Genomic DNA, 16,493 nt, shown 5'->3' with positions numbered 1-16,493 from the left:
TGACAATAAAGGGCTATTCTATTTGAGTCTATAAAATGATGCAGACAGCTCATAAAGCACAGATATGGATCGTTGTTATTACAGTGGAGTCTGTTTATCAGCTCATCTTCGAGTACCATCTTCCTGATTTACTGATGGTCGCTGTGTTGATGGCTCAGGACTTATTCCAAGTGTTGGACTGGCTGTATTTACAAATTGGCACAAAATATGAAAAATAGAAACTGCTCAGGAAAATGTTGGATGATCATGTTTCATAATCCCCCCTGGGGTTTCTTTACAGACGAGGAAGACAGTGCAGATACGTTTGTAACTGATGGAGTTTTCTCTGGGTGGTTTTTGATGTTTGCATGAGTTATGACTCGTTTGGTGTCATGCCTCTGTGGTATTAAAACGGCCTGTGGCCTTCATAGGAAAGAGGGAGGTGAAAATTTAAACTCTATACTGTTACCCAGAAAAATACTCAATAGATGATTTTTAATGAACGTGAAGTTGGCTCCCCACCTTTTCCAACAGAGGTGGTGTCAAATGTTTTTGTGACGTTTGTGCTGCAAAAATAGTTGTTTGTGCTGCTTTCCTTTCAGAGATATTAATCAAAGCTTCTAGAGGTCATCTGAGGTCAACTAGCCCCCTTCTTACCATAAAAAACTTTCTTCAGAAAATTTCTTTTCATATTTTTTAAAATAATAGCAGCACAAAAGTAGTGCAATTGATTGACATCAAATTTGTTTAATTTGGATAAACGTGTGTATGTGTGACCTTTTACATTTTCATCAATATCTTTAAAACAGAAGCAGCACAAACAGAAAATATTGCAGCACAAATGTTTGACAGCACTTTTGTTGAATTGGAAGAAGGTGTGAGGGTCAAGTTCACCATGAAGCTAAATCACGGACAGAATAAGAACAATAGGAATTTTCACGAGTGGGAACTAATTTGTTAGACTTAGAACTTTTTATTGTCATTGTGCAGTTTTTTGCGTAGGGGTGCAGTCACTGGTGTAGATGGTGTACAGGAGTGGACCCAGCACACATCCCTGTGGTGAGCCAGTGCAGAGTGAAAGGATGGATGATCTCTGCTTGCCAACCTTGACTGACTGGAAGTTTTGTATCCATGACATGTGGTGGGGAGAGGTCCAAGTTTAGCAGCTTGGCTATAAGAATGTCTGGGTTGATGGTATTGAAAGCTGAAATCAATGAAGAGCATCGTTACTGATGTCCCAGGATTCTCCAGGTGATGCAGAGCAGAGTGGAGTGCAGTGGAAATTGCATCCTCGGTGGACCTGTTTGCTTTATAGGCAAACTGGTGGGTTTCGAAGCTGGGTGGGACGCAGTCCTCTATGTGTTTTAAGACCAGCTTCTCGAAGCACTTTGCAACCACTGGAGTCAGTGCGATGGGTCTGTAGTCGCTGAGGCTACTGATGGTGGTGGACTTGGGGACTGGGACTATTGTTGCTTATTTCAGGCATTTGGGGACAGCGGCATGTGACAGGGAGAGGTTGAATAGTCCAGTGAACACAGGAGCCAGCTGGTCGGCGCAGGCTTTGAGCACTACCAGGTATTCTGTCAGGGCCAGCAGCTTTCCTCTGATTTACTCTCAATACATAGCGAACCTGGTGTCCTTGGAGGCTAAATATGTGAGGGCTGTGCTCAGAGGAGGCTGTGGGCAGGGCGGTGTGCATGGGGGGTGTCTGCAGTTCTCTCTCTTGTTCAACTTAATTCCAACTCGATTCAAAATCAGGCCAAACTTTATCTCTGTCAGATCCACAGGCAAATCCACAGAAACTGAGTTGTCACATTTAAAGTCACATTCAAATTTGAAGCATTTGGAATTAAAAGAAAACATGATTTACAGACATAATATAAACATTGTTTAATGGCTCAACCAGTACAGGTCACAGAAAGTCCCCGTCACACAGTGGAAACTCTGTTACTCAGCAGCCTTCATTCAATCACTGCATCCTAGCTGACTGACAAGATTAATATCCTGGGCTGACTCAGAAGCAGAGCTGTTAAACTTGTATGTGTCACATGAGAGTAACTTTTAACTGTATTGTGTCCTCCTGTTCTTTGTTCAGAGTTTAGTTGTTTCTCCTGTGTTTAACACGGCTTTGCCCACTGTAGTGTGTGTTGTGTGATGGAGTACACAGGTTAATTTGAAGGTCAGACTGCAGAGCGACATCCTGAACAGCAGTGATCTAATTCCTTGTGTTTGAGCGCCATCTTGTGGTGAGTCTGGTAATTTGTAAAAGGATGATGTGACTGGCTGATGGATGTTAAGCTGACCTTTTCTCCCCATTGGTTGTTAGACATTTTTTTCTGATTCCATTTTGTATGCTGTCAGGCTTGGTTAGTCTGTGGAGCTGCAGAGGCACAGAGAAGTATGGATCTGGCTGCAGCTGAAGGAAAAACTGAGGTTTGGGAGGAGTTTAGTAAAGTAGTGGAACAAGATTTTCAGTGTCTGTTGGTTTCTAGATTTTATGTATTCATTTTGCTCATGACCTAATTTAAAAAATGTGTTTACTGACATGTTTCATCCAAAGAAACATTTTTCTCTTAATGATGAGAGGTGGAAACTACAGAACTACCACCCTGTAAGAGAGGGAGGAGGAGGAGGGTCTCGCTTGATGCTAGTGTGGACCGATCAAAGTTCAGTAGCACCTACAGATGGAGAAAGCTTCTTCACTTTGGCTGCTCTGTAAGTATGCTGTGATGTGTTTTGGTTTCTGAAAAGCATTAAAAAGGACTCTCACTGTGTTGCTTCACAAAGATCCAGTTTGTGAAGAAGATAAAAAGAGAGAAAACCACTTCCTGTTTTCTGCTTCTTCAGTCTGTAGATCGACCAGACTGATGGCGTTGCTGCTTTTTTCCTGAATGTGAAGCTTTAAACTAACCTGTTATTTCTCTTTAGTTTCAACCTCACTGCTGATCTGCACAACAAACCAAGGTCAGTAACCTTCTCCTGTCACAGTTTAAACCTGATATCAGCTACACTGTACACTGTGTTCATGTTAAAAACAAAACTGATCAGCTTTGACTGAGCTCATAAAGTTCCCACAGCAGGTCTGCTTTGGACCTCAGTGCTGGCTTGTACTTAATATGCATCATCCTCACAGCTCGTCTGACTGTGAGTCCCAGCAGCTCTCAGTTCTTTAAAGGAGACTTTGTGTCTCTGAGCTGTGAGGAGGACGACAGCTCTGCTGGATGGACTCTGAGGAGAAACACAAGCAGAGACACCGGAGCTGAGTGTGGAGATGAGTGGGGAAGATCATCTGGTTCTTCCTGTAACATCAGCTACATCGACCCTTTGGACAGTGGAGTTTACTGGTGTGAGTCCAGAGAGGGTCCCATCAGTAACATGGTTAACCTGACAGTCACTGGTAAGCTGAGTGTGTGGAGTTAGTGTTGATGAAGCTGTGTGTAAATGGATGAAATGCTGTAGTTTGTCTCTGTGTTGAGGTGGATCAGTGATCCTGCAGAGTCCTGTCCTCCCTGTGATGGAGGGAGATGATGTCACTCTGCTCTGTAAAACAAAGACCACTCCTCCAACCTCCCAGCTGCTTTCTATAAAGATGGCTCCCTCATCAGGAAGCAGCCTACAGGTCACATGACCATCCAGCATGTTTCCAGGTCTGATGAAGGCCTCTACAAGTGTGACATCAGCGGTCATGGAGAGTCTCCATCCAGCTGGATCACTGTCACAGGTGAGCACCTTTACTCTGATTTCACCTCTTATTTCATCCACATATTCACCTGAACAGGTGGGATTCTCTCTGCAGGCAAACCTACAAACACAACCCTGGCCCCTGACCCTCCTCCCCCACCTTGTGTCCAGAGTTTTCCTCCACCTGGTGGTGTTCTGTCCATATTTCATCTCCACTGTACTTATGGTATCTTTATATCGATGGAGAGTCACAGGTAACACTCTCAGTCTCTTCAGTTATTTATCAAGCTCAGTTCTTTTTGACTCTTTATACAAATCTCTGATTACACATGTGACAGGAAGTGACCTTATCCCTGTGGTAACAGCACCACCCACCCAAGCTAGGAGAGACTGGCTGAAGACTGTGATGACATTGTTAGCGTGATCACTGAGCATCACTTCTGAGTTCCTGTTTAATCTGTCAGATTGTGGTCGTCACATCTCTGTTATTGAACAACGTGCGACACCACAGATTTAAACTGGAATTTTATGCTTTAATAATAAATAAATACATGAAGAAAACATGGACCAGTCAAAGACTCGATGGTAGTAATGGAAGTTTAATGGATTTAAAACACTCACTTTTATGTAATCATACTCTATCATACTATCTATCTATCATACTGTCAAAAGATTCAAACATTGTGTAATAAAACATGTGACAGTGTGTGAAACACCTGCACCTCCACATTCTGCTCACATGTTCATGTTAAACAGGAAACTGATCGACTACAGTGTTGTGAGCATCTGTTAACCACAGGCTAAAAGACTGGTGGTCCTGCAAGAACACCACCCACTGCTACCTTTCATCTGCAAACACACACTGACTGCAGGGTGGGCATTTAGAAACTCTGGTTCAGTTTATGTCATTAAGATGGGCAGTTAAAACTGAACCTGGTGTTGTGTGCTATGAATTTAAATTAAATTACAATCCAGGATTCTGTTCAGACCTTTTCTTAGTTGGTTTCTGTATGATTACAATCTCAGGTTTTCTTAGTTTTAGTTTTTGTTACCTTTTCCAATAAAGTTTCTGTTGGTAGTTTATCTTTAATTCTTTGAGTTCCAGTTTATTCTGTCTCCTCTATATTCTCCTGTATTTTAATGCTAATCTTGCTCTTTTTGTTCCCTTCTTATGTTGCTTCCTGTTTTACTTTGATACCCTTTTGTTTCTTGTATTTGATTTTACATCTTTTTATTTGATTACCCTTATTAGCCTTTGTGTACTTATAGCTTCAGTCTTCCTTTTTCACTTGTTGTGTCTCACTGTTTCCTCAGTGCCTTTTGGGGTTTGTGTCCTCGACATTGTGGACTTTGTTTACTTCCCTTTTAAATGTTCATTCTGATGGTTTTATCAGCCTTAAATAAACCGCTGGTTTACCCTGCACTCTGCTTCTATGTGTCCCCTGTATGGGTCTTCGTCTAAGCTACACTCCACATTATGACACTCTGTAGATTCTAGATCTTCAAAATGACGTGTACTGAAGTGTACTGATGTTCTGTTTGTAACCCTCACAAGGTTGTCCAGTGCTGTTCATTACATGTTTTTCATGGATGTGTGGTTAAGTAATGATCTCCCAAACAATGTGGCAGAGAGGTGGTTTGTGCTTCTACATTAAATCCTGGTGCACATGTCTGACAGTGTGCTCACTTTTACTGCTCTGATGTAGATAGATATGTGTGTTGTTGATTATCAAGTGCAAAACCATCTTCTGCAGTTTATGTAGCACCAGATGAAAATGCTGAAACAGCCATGAAAGACTTCACTGACGCCATCAGCAAACTGCAAAGACTGTATCCAGAGGCCTTTGCTCTTGTCTGATTTTAATTACTGCAGTGTTTGATCTATGCTTCTATCAGAATATTTGTTGTACAAACAGAGGACATAAATTTTAATTCTATCACACGCTCTTGTACACTGTTTGTAGTTTGCACTTAAATCTGAGCATCAGGTCGCAGCAAACATTAAAAACACATGTATAGAGTTCAGTTTCTAATGATTTACAATGTTCTTTGCATGATTTATGGTGTAGGCACCTGTCAGTCACAACTACTCATGCTGTCCTCGGTGCACGCCTGATGTTCTTTTCAGGTTTTAATCTTGAGGTTTTTTATAGCATGAATTTAACTCTGAACGTTAAACCGCTTTTGAAGAAAAAAGGGGGAACAAACCCAGTATTGGGTCAAACACTGCAATTAGTTCATGATCTGATTGAGTTGCATAAACAAGGGGATAAATACGTTCTTAGTTAATAAATATCGTGCTTCAATCCCTAATCACATTGGGCATGAGGGTCATTTACGGAAACAATTAATAAACTGGGAAACATGGGTTGATGAATTTAATGATTAAGTGGAAAATATATCACACACTGAAAGATTTCCTTATGTAAACAGCAGGGTTGTAATGAAAGAGCAGCTTGATGTAACTAAGGTTGAACTTTTCTTTTGGAGATGAATAACGAAGGCTGTTTCATTTCTGTATATGGTCTCACATTGTTTTCTTTTATGATATAACTGCCATTATTATGTAGTTTTAGTTTACATTATTAAGAAGGTGATAACTATTACATTCCTTAAACTGATTTGTATTACATTAGACTGCTGATTTATTTTTGTGAATGAATGACATTAGTTATGATGCATGATACTGCTGCGTTATAAGAAATACTGTTTTCCTCTTGCACATCTCCCATCCCAATGTATTGCGCAAAAGTGTTTGTATGGAACACTGGCGGTCCTAGTCTGTTAAAGTATTCTGAATATGATTCTGATTGTTTCAGGATGACCTGCCATTATCCAATCACACATCTGCTTACCTGTATCTTTTGCTCGTTTCTCCTCCTCTTCTTTTTTCTTTTTTGCTAAAGTGAGCACCTGATAGCTTTGAACTTTTCTTGTCCATCTTCCATTGATTTTAATTTTGCACTCCAGTATGAACACCCATCCCCCAACACAAGGATCACCACAACATAACCTTTTTTTTTTCTTTTTTTTTTGCCTGTCCCGTTTGGCTCGTTTGCCATCAGAATTATTGTCTAAAGGCGAAGAAAGATGCCCAACAGATTTACTTTACCAAATGGACCATCCCAGCCTTGCCGTAATGGTCTATTTCATTCACCTTTTATTGTTTATTTTATTTTCACTTGCTACAGACTTAACTGGGGAAAAGAGAGGGAAAGAGGGAAAGAAAAACAGCGGAGAAGAGGGACGGGGAAAAAGGGCAAAAAACAAAAACTAACAAAATAAGCAGACAAAAAATACATATATCGATCACCTGGATCACCTGTTGAGAAAGAAAAAAAAAGAAAACAAGAAGAAGAAAAAGAGAGCAATATAATTAACAACATCACGATGATCTATGGGAATATAACAGTAAATACTAAATATTAAACATTATTGTGCAGCACGTAAAATTGACAGCGCACAGTGTGCTTTGAGGTAGGAGCCAAAAAGGGTGTAGTTTGTGTGTGTGAGCACCTGTGTGTACACCTGTGAGCATGAGCGCACTTGTTTTTTAAAGGTTCCTTCATGTAATGATCTGCTAGAGGGTGTGGGGGGCCACTGCCCCGTCCTCCAGGGCATGAAGCAGGTATGGAGGAGATCCAGGCTCCAGACATCCAGAGGCTCCCAGAATGCAAGAGACCAAGGAAGACCAACAGAGGGCAGCAGCGCCTGCTATCCCAGAAAGAGCTGAGGAGAGTCCCAGATGAGGGGTCACTCAGCAGCGGCGGAGCAGAAGCCAGGGGGTTGCAGTGACGTGCCCGTGACCTCCGCCCGGCAGCCAGGTGTGCCAGAGTGACCGAGCCCCAGGCTGAGAGGCTGAGGACACCTGTTAAATCTCCCAATTCTTTTCTTCTTTGGGCTGAAGGAAGGACAATACTCGGTGCATAAATGCTCAATCAACAATTCTTTATTTCCATACAATTCAACACTTCTGAGCACAAGCCATCATGATGGGGAGAGATGCATGTAGAGGGTCACAGCAAATCTCAAAATGGTGACAGGTTACTCAGCTTCTTATACTCTCTAGTGGCCCCCACCTAGTCGTAAAAGCCTAAACATTCACATTCTTTTTTTTTTTTTTTAACCTGTCCCGTTTGGCTCGTTTGCCATCAGAATTATTGTCTAAAGGCGAAGAAAGATGCCCAACGGATTTACTTTACCAAATTGACCATCCCAGCCTTGCCGTAATGGTCCATTTGATTCACCTTTTATTGTTTATTTTATTTTCACTTGCTGAATACGGGACAGACTTGACTGGTGGAAAGAAAGGGGAGAAAGAAAGAGGGAAAGAAAAAAAAACCTGAGAAGAGGGACGGGGAAAAAGGGCAAAAAACAAAAACCAACAGAATAAGCAGACAAAAAAATACATATATCGATCATCTGGATCACCTGTTGAGAAAGAAAGAAGAAAGCAAGCAGAAGAAAACGAGAGTAATAAACATCATCACAATGATCTATGGGAATATGTCAGTAAATACTAAATATTAAACATTATTGTGCAGCACGTAAGATCGACAGCGCACAGTGTGCTTTGAGGTAGGAGCCAAAAAGGGTGTAGTTTGTGTGTGTGATCACCTGTGTGTACACCTGTGAGCATGGAAAATAACATCTACCTGAGTTTTTTCTTTGAAAAAAGCCCCTTATGTCCATTGTTGTGTTCATCAGTAAATAAATGAAGCCGATTTAGAGTGCTTTGTTTAGCCTTGGAGGGAAACAACTGAAAATTTGAAATAAACACACATGTAACCTAAGACTCTCTAAAAAAACAGCATTGTTGTTGTTCGGCTTTTCTTTTTGCCAGTTGTTGATTCACTCGAAGAGCAAGTAACGTAATATGGGTCAAGTGATGAGTTTGATATCAATCTTTTGTGATACACCGTCATATTTACATTATTTGTACAGTACGGATGATTTGCTTTGGTACCTGATCAAACTTAAGCTCTCCTCTGTCTGCAGCAAACTCGCAGGCAGCAACATCTCTCCCCTCTCTCACATGCATATGTGCTGTTCTCGGTCGACCCAAAATCCAGACTCTGCAGGAAGTGAAAACTCTTCTACTCTCTCCAATCTTAGCAGAGGTTTACAAGTTTGTGGACAAGACTCAGCGGGCCCCAACCCGTTCTCACTCCCGACGCGTAAAATACTGACGATTTGTCACATCCCTTAACTTCTCATGCTGACGCTGAAGGTACCCTTCCACGTTTTTATGCGACGCTCTGGGTTGTCAATTCATTCCAATATGAACCCGCTCGCGGCGATCAGAGACGCTTCGAGCAGAGGCTCCAGCCATCTATTTACTCCAATAATAACACCTCACGGCGAAACGTGACGCCTTGAAGTACAATCTAACTGGAGAACCGGGGACCCTCTCCGCGAACGGGTTTTTCTCCCTAATTTAATGCTTTCTTTTAATGACATCGTTAACATTTCTCAACAAAAACACATGAAAGTAACACTGATAATTCAACAATAAAATCGCTTCATTTTCCAAAGTGATTCACGATCTGAAAGTGCGCAGATTTAACGTACATAATCCTTGGTTGGGTTTATTATTTTTATTTCACACGTAAAACACATTTATAGTTTTATTCACCACGCCTGTTAGTTTTGGATGCGCTTGGCTCCAACCAATCAGACGCAACCGGTGTAAGCAAAGGATGATGGGAGAACGGAGAGACCCGTTTATAAGAATAAGAAAAGGAGGCGGAATTGATTGATTCAAATGCAGGTATGCAAAAAATACATATATTTAGAGTAATAGCTTGATGTGTGTTTCAAAGGGTTTTTTTTCACAAAAGCTTCAAACAAACAGGGGTGACTGATCTCGGAAACGATTTAATACATTTAAAAATGGCTACAGCTACCGTCAGCATGCTTGCTAGGTAGAGTATGGTAACGACTACACGTGGCTAGTGCAGCATTAGCCATTTAAACCAACGATGATCATTAAATCTATTATAAACATTTAAGGACTTGTGTGTTGTAAAAGAGCCTCACATGGTGTGTAAAGCAGTTTTTGCGCTAATAGTTCTGCTAGCTCTTTACAAACCTATGATGCTAACGTTAATTGCTAACGTTAACCGGAGCGCTAAGCTTCAAGCTGCTGACGAACTCCGTCAAGACATGCAGGTAACCTTTTTTTTTTTTTTTTTTGTAAATGTGATCTACTGGAAACAAAGCGTTAAAGAGGGGACACACTTGTCTAATTTATTGTACGTAGTAAACGTTATATTATTTGATATATTTATAAATTTTATATATCTGTATATATGTTTCAGTAAGTAAATATTCTTCAATCTCTTTTTTCCCCCATTTTCCGCAGATCAGCATCAATGTCCACGTGAAGAACCTAGTTATGTTGCCAGTGTCAACCCAACAAAAGGCACTTTCACAATATATAAAAGAAGGTATTCCTTTTTTAAAGTTTACTTTTATATTTGTTGTTATAGTTGTGTTAGGCAGGGCTTTTGTGCAGTCCTAAGAAACATACTGCCTAGAGTGTTTTTCACTTTGTGGAAGAGTTTCTTTCTTTCTTTATTTTTTCTATTAGTGTATGGAACTGAGGTGCTTCTCAGGAGCTGCTTCAGTTGTTGGAGGATGGAGAAGAGGACGCAGCCATGACTTGTGAGACGGCGTCTGAGTCAGCTACTACTCACTAGGAGATCAGAAACATGGTGTCCTTGCAAAAGTGGAAAGAGGCCAGGCCTTGTCTTATAGACAATATGTTAGCTACTCTGGATCCACTGTCACACCGTGTGTGTCAGTGTGGCAAACAAGTAGTTGTGAGGTGTCTGGACTGCCTGCCTCTTCCATTCCTTTGTGCTGAGTGTGATATTGCAGTTCACACACGCTTTGTCCTGCACAACCAAGAGGCAGTAACAGGAGGGTTTTTGCAGCCTTCATCAGAGTTTCACAAGCCAATAGGTACGGTTTTTAATCCTATGCATTTCTTGCTATGTAATATGAGTGGGTGCTGTTATTGTATCATGTATTGTGTATCATTTAATTTCAAATTCTTTTTATATAGAGATTGACAGACCACGTGACTTTCGCGCATTGCATGCCGGGAGGTGAAGGCAGGACATTTAAATTACCGCATCAAATGCAAGCATTTGCAGCACCATAAAACGTTTTTCTCACGTTCCAATACCGTCTTGCTTTTTCTTTTCTCACCAAAAATAATGTACAAAACGAAGGAGAACAATGCCGGTCCGTACAAAGACAGACTCGAGGAAAAGGCAAAGAAAAGGTACTTGGAAAAAATCAAAGGAGTGAAAGGGTTAGACCCTTACGAGCACACAGACTGGACAAAAGACATCAGCGTGCTGCCCAACTTTAACCACGCTCAGATTTATAATTACATGGTTCTTGGGTGAGTGCATACACTCATGAAGTTTTAGTAACTTCAGGTCACTGCAACAGGCCCAGGTGCAGTTCACGGACGGATGGGTACAGGACCTGGAAATGCACCGTGTTGAGCACAAGACCATCGTGACGCACAACGGTAAGTTTACCCGTCTCACAAATCGTCTTCATAAATACACATTCGTGAACCGTTTATAAATAGGACCTTTTAGCTCACGGTAATTAATTAGTAGTGCAAAGAATATATGGTATGCATTACAGAAATGTAGCAGTGATAATAATATTGTATGCTGTAATCGTACTGGGCAATCACTGAGACAAAAATCTGTCATATATCCTGTGAATAAAAGTATATGTTGTTGTCTATGTACCATGGTAATAACAGAAGCGACACGCAATATTCTGCCAGGACAATTTACCATTTATGCAAAGCTACACATTTACTGTACATTCTGTCCTCACAAACATGTTTTTCTGCATTGACTGTTTCAGGTAAATCACTCCATGCGCCTCAGCCAAAAGCCTCTTCAGCCCTGGGTTATTCTGCAATCTAATGGGGACGTTGAAAGTGCACATTGCACATGCATGGCTGGTGTGGCAGAGAAGTGTGTGCATGTAGCGGCTCTCCTTTACAAAGTTGACACTACTGTGCGTCTACGAGGTAATATCACGCCGACAGATGTCAAAGCTTACTGGATTATGCCCTCCAACATCAAGAGAGTGCAAGGAGTACCAGGCCACACAATTGACTACACCACCAGTGCAGCAAGAAAAAGGGCACTCGACCAATCATGTAGTGCTGGACAAAGTGACTGTTCTCCTAAACCCAAAATCCGGACTCGCACTGGTGGCAGCTCACTACAAGTGCGCACACTGGCCGATTTAAAGTCTCTCACAGATCTCATGCATGAAAACCGGTCAGGCCTATGCGCTGTTATGGAGGACTTCTGCCACCTATATGCTGACCCTGTCCAGCCTCGTGTCCTCCCAAATCACTGCTACGCATCTTTGACCCACAGTTGAAGGGCTGTCAGCTATCTGTCCTTCTGCAGCACTGTGAACGTCTGAAGCACTGTGTCGTTGTCTCAAAGGCTGAGGCAGAGGCACTGGAGGAGAAAACCAGGGAGCAGCACAAATGTGACCTTTGGCACACAGCACGAGCAGGAAGAATCACTGCGTCAAACATACATGCGGTTGTGTCCACCTCCACTGCCAGTCCTGCGTTGTCAACTGTAAAGAAAGTGTGCTACCCACAAAAACTGTCACATCAGCTCTCCAACCAAGAACCGCAACAATTCAAGTGGGAAGAGACAATGAAAACACAGCACGCGAGTGGTACACCTCACAGGAAAGGTGCAGCATAGAGAACTTAAAGTTGATAAGTGTGGTTTCATAATCAACCCCGCATTCCCAGAATTAGGTGCCACCCTGATGCGCTTCGTAAAATGTGAATGTTGTGGTGAAGGATGTGTGGAAATTAAGTGCCCATATAAACACCGCAACAACAACCTCCTGCAGGCCTGTGAAGATGACAGGTTTTGTTTGGGGTTAAAAGATGGAAGGGTTGAGTTGAAAAAGACACACATTTACTACAAGCAGGTACAAACACAGATCTATGTTACAAAGTCACACTTTTGTGACATTGTTGTGTGGACAACAAAAGCTTGTGTTGTTACACGTGTGATGCCAGATATAGACTTGTGGACTAAAATGTTGCCTGTCGCTCAGGATTTTTTCTACAAAGTTGTGATGCCTGAGCTCTTGGCCAATCACTACAGTGATCCAGAAACCAGTGTTTCACAAGGGCCACATTACATGGATGTCACCGTGACAAAAAAAAAAAAAAAAGAAAGACAAAAGCTTGCATAGAAAACTAATCAAAGTATTTCAGTTACACACATTCTGAGACAACTCTTATATTGAAGGACTTTCTTGTGATTTCATGTTTAGTGTCACATTAAGGTGGACACATCTTCCTGTACTCTGCACTTTATGGTTTGTTATCTGTTGTTCTGTTACGCACAGTGAATTATTATAACGTGTTAAAATTGCAATAAATGTGTCTCACACCACTGCACTTTACAGCTGTGCTGTAAATTATTATCTCTTTATGTCCATACGCAATCTTTCTTTTCAGACTGTACTAATATACAGTGTCAGAACCAATACAAATAAAGTAAGTGTTGCACAAGTCATTCATCAGGACTGTCTTTATTTATAACTGACAAGTTTTACATGTTACTATCGAAGCTTACAGGACAAAGGCAAAATAATATACCGTTGTGCATTATTATTTCATTTTGTTAAAAACATAGCTGCACAACAAAACAAGACCAAATTGGAAAACAGTTATTCATCACTTGCTTGCTTTACAACAACACTTGGGCACATGTTTGTGAGCGCACATGATACAGCAACTATCTTATCCAGCAAAGTCATGTTCTCACCTTCGCATGGCACCACAAAACCTAGACGGATGGTGTCGTTTAGGATAGTGTACTTGGACCGTGAGACAGCCTATAACACGTTCAACATGGATCCTGACATGTGCCAGTTTTCGTGTGTCCTCCACATCTTTTGCTTGTAGCTGACTGCGACCCGTGTAAATGCTGGAATTTTTAAAGTGGCACCCATTAAGGCAACACTTTCCTGATATCAAAACCCCGGTCTGCGAGCACTATGTCCCCGGGTGAAAGCTTCTGTAAAAAGCCAGAAGTTTCCGCTATTCGTTTATCACTTGTATGCCCTCCCATCCTTTAGAAATGAAAGAGATGGTCCCCTGTGGTGTGATCCCAATGAGATATTTCATTGTGTGTCTACTTTTGTATGTTGAATATGTCTCCGCCATGGCACGTAAATTTTGTGCCCTCTCTATGAACAGTTCAAAACAGTCAATAATAACTGTCACCCGGTCACCAAACATCTCTACATACTGGTGTGGCATACTGGCCTGTATGCAATGTCTTCCAGGCCAGTGCACCAATGGACTCAGGTGAGCGTACAACACATTTACAGTAATGTTAAACACAGTGGAAGTGGTTGTCCCGGCTAATATCAAAGAGGTGTGCAATATGTGCAATCGGAAGGTTGAGTCTTAAACGCATGAGAGTTAGCAAGAGCATCTGAAACTGGGAAATTTTCCTGTCAGTGTCTGGCAAGCTCGGGCTGATTTGTTGTAGCACCCCATTAGTAAAGCAAAAGAAGGCAGCCCTGTGTAGAATTTAACTTTAGAGTTCTCGTCTTTCAAGAATTCCATGTCTAATTTCTTTTTGGACAGTTTTTTTTTAACACTAGGTTTTCTTCTTGAAGGTGTGCTATTTCTTGTAACCTTTGAGAACACATTTTACACTCCTGCAGATCTTCATCCTCGTGCTTTGGATTTATCTGCTGTGGTTGGCTCTCAGCTATAGTTTCCGTAGTGACTGGTGCTGAAAGACATACATGCACACAGACAAAGACAAGATCATTGAAAGTGCAAAAAATAAGACAGTGCTTAATGTGGAAAAAGTGGTATTTATTTATGTACATTGACAATTTTACCTGGATGGATTTCACCTGCATGAGCTGTCTCTGCCCCAGAGGAACGCTGGCCTTTTCGTGGCTGTTTTGATTTCGATCTCTGTTTTAACCGATCAAATCTAGCAGTGGTAGAAGCTTTAACTTCTGTGTGGCCCAGTTTGAGAGAGGGTGCCCAGTCTGGATCGCATTCCAGCATTTCGTAGGCTGGTTTGCCTACAAAATACAGCAAACATTACACAGAGCCACAATAAACAAAGGAGCATAGCGTGATGATTTCTGTTCAGCGCCATATAAGACGTATTAAATACCACAAAACACTTACCGTTGTGGAAATGCTTGGAGCAGACTAACATGTGAGGTGGAGTGTTTTCGAACGTTATATTAGGTCTTCTGATAGCGGCAATCCAGGCCATCCGTCGCCTCTTCGTGACTTCGGAGACATGGCTTGGAGAATTTCTTCCACGCCGGAATCCGATAAAACCAAACGCATTTCCCGTCGACTTCACGCGCTGTCGTTCTCCGGCTTGTGCAGTTAATAATACAACAGGTTCTTGGCATTTTTGTTTCTTTTATCGCTGTGTAACTTATTTCAATTGAAAGCCTGCGTGCGCTAGTACCTCTTGCCTTGGGTTCCCACAATCCTTTGCGGTTTTACCCCTCAATGACGTCACATTTTCAATCTCTATATATTGTGTGTTTTTAATGTTAGTTCGGCTGTTGCCTGTGCAAAGGCCAGACCATGTGTGTGACTGCCCAGCAGGTAACGTTGAGGTTTCACCCGGCGCAGTTGTGGCTCTTGTAACCATAAATGGTAAGTTGCCCTTTTGTCACACAGTACATACACAATAGATGTGTTTGCAGGTTTTAGTGCAAATTGTACATTGCTGTCATCATTGTTTATTTATATAGCACTTTAAAAACACACAAGGCTGACCAAAGTGCTGAACAATAGAAACATAATAGATACATCTATAAGAATTGCTATCTTGTTTTGAATTACCCTCGGCCCGCAGTGTATGTGGGCACCTGTCAAAGGTCATTTGGATTTACCAGACTGCTTTGAAAACAACATGAAATCTTCACAACATGAAAAAAATGAATGCTTTGACCCACGACTGAATTTATCTTTATCCTTCCTAAAGGCTGTTATAACCTTGCACTGCCAGTGGTGAGCTGCACCAGCTGTGACCTAATGTGGTCCCCCTCAGTTAAGGACATCCTGGGTAGTGGATATTGGCCTGGCACCTTAAATTTCTGCACCCTGTTTTCAATGGATGTCTTTCAGTCTTTCTATGACATTAAGAAGGCTGCACCAGGGATGTCACTTAAGGCATTTGTCAAAATGCTGGATGAACAAACAGCCCATTTCGGAAGGGTGAGTTTCTAAATTTGTCACGTTTAAGGAAATTGTGCAAATCAATGTTTATGATGACTGTCCGTGAATATTCTGTTGTTTGTCCTCTACTTAAAATACTGGCCGAATATCAGCTGATGCCTTCAGTAAAAGCTTTGTGGAGTGGAGTGCTGTAAAGTTTGCGGTGGACAGGATGTGCAAGGAGCCATGCGTTAGCTGCCCTGCCTGCACTCCAGACGTGCTTGCCGTCTCAGTTGATGGAAACTGTAAACTTTATCGCTTTCAATCTAATGCAAGGTACGTTATGCATTGTGTACATAAATCAAATATGGCTTTGTAGAAAAAAAGTATTTTAATGTTTCTTTTCAAACAACTGTCACTGTGTCCGTTCAGCACTTCAGAGCAGGGGAACTTTGAAGGTGTCTTCATTGAAAAAGATGAGGAAGTTGCTGAGTTTATGAAATGCATCCAGAGACACACAAATGATGGATGGATGTATGTATGTTGTCAGCGTTAATCTTGTTAAAATGACGTAACGCCATAACCATATGTA

General features: G+C 41.6%; 1 long non-coding RNA gene across 2 annotated transcripts; it reads left to right on the top strand.

The window, feature by feature from the left end:
• The first annotated feature begins 9,357 nt into the window (after positions 1 to 9,357).
• On the top strand, positions 9,358 to 15,935 carry LOC120437335. Of its 2 annotated transcripts, none has more exons than XR_005611033.1 (5): positions 9,358 to 9,430; positions 10,025 to 10,109; positions 10,253 to 10,626; positions 15,296 to 15,397; positions 15,729 to 15,935. It is a non-coding gene; the product is annotated as an uncharacterized LOC120437335 (long non-coding RNA). The 2 variants fall into 2 exon arrangements; XR_005611034.1 differs by lacking the exon at positions 9,358 to 9,430 and adding an exon at positions 9,593 to 9,831.
• Positions 15,936 to 16,493: the final 558 nt, after the last annotated feature.

The sequence above is a fragment of the Oreochromis aureus genome, unplaced genomic scaffold, assembly GCF_013358895.1.
Source record: "Oreochromis aureus strain Israel breed Guangdong unplaced genomic scaffold, ZZ_aureus HiC_scaffold_91, whole genome shotgun sequence".
NCBI lineage: Eukaryota > Metazoa > Chordata > Actinopteri > Cichliformes > Cichlidae > Oreochromis > Oreochromis aureus.
This window is presented reverse-complemented; position numbering and strand designations above follow the sequence as displayed.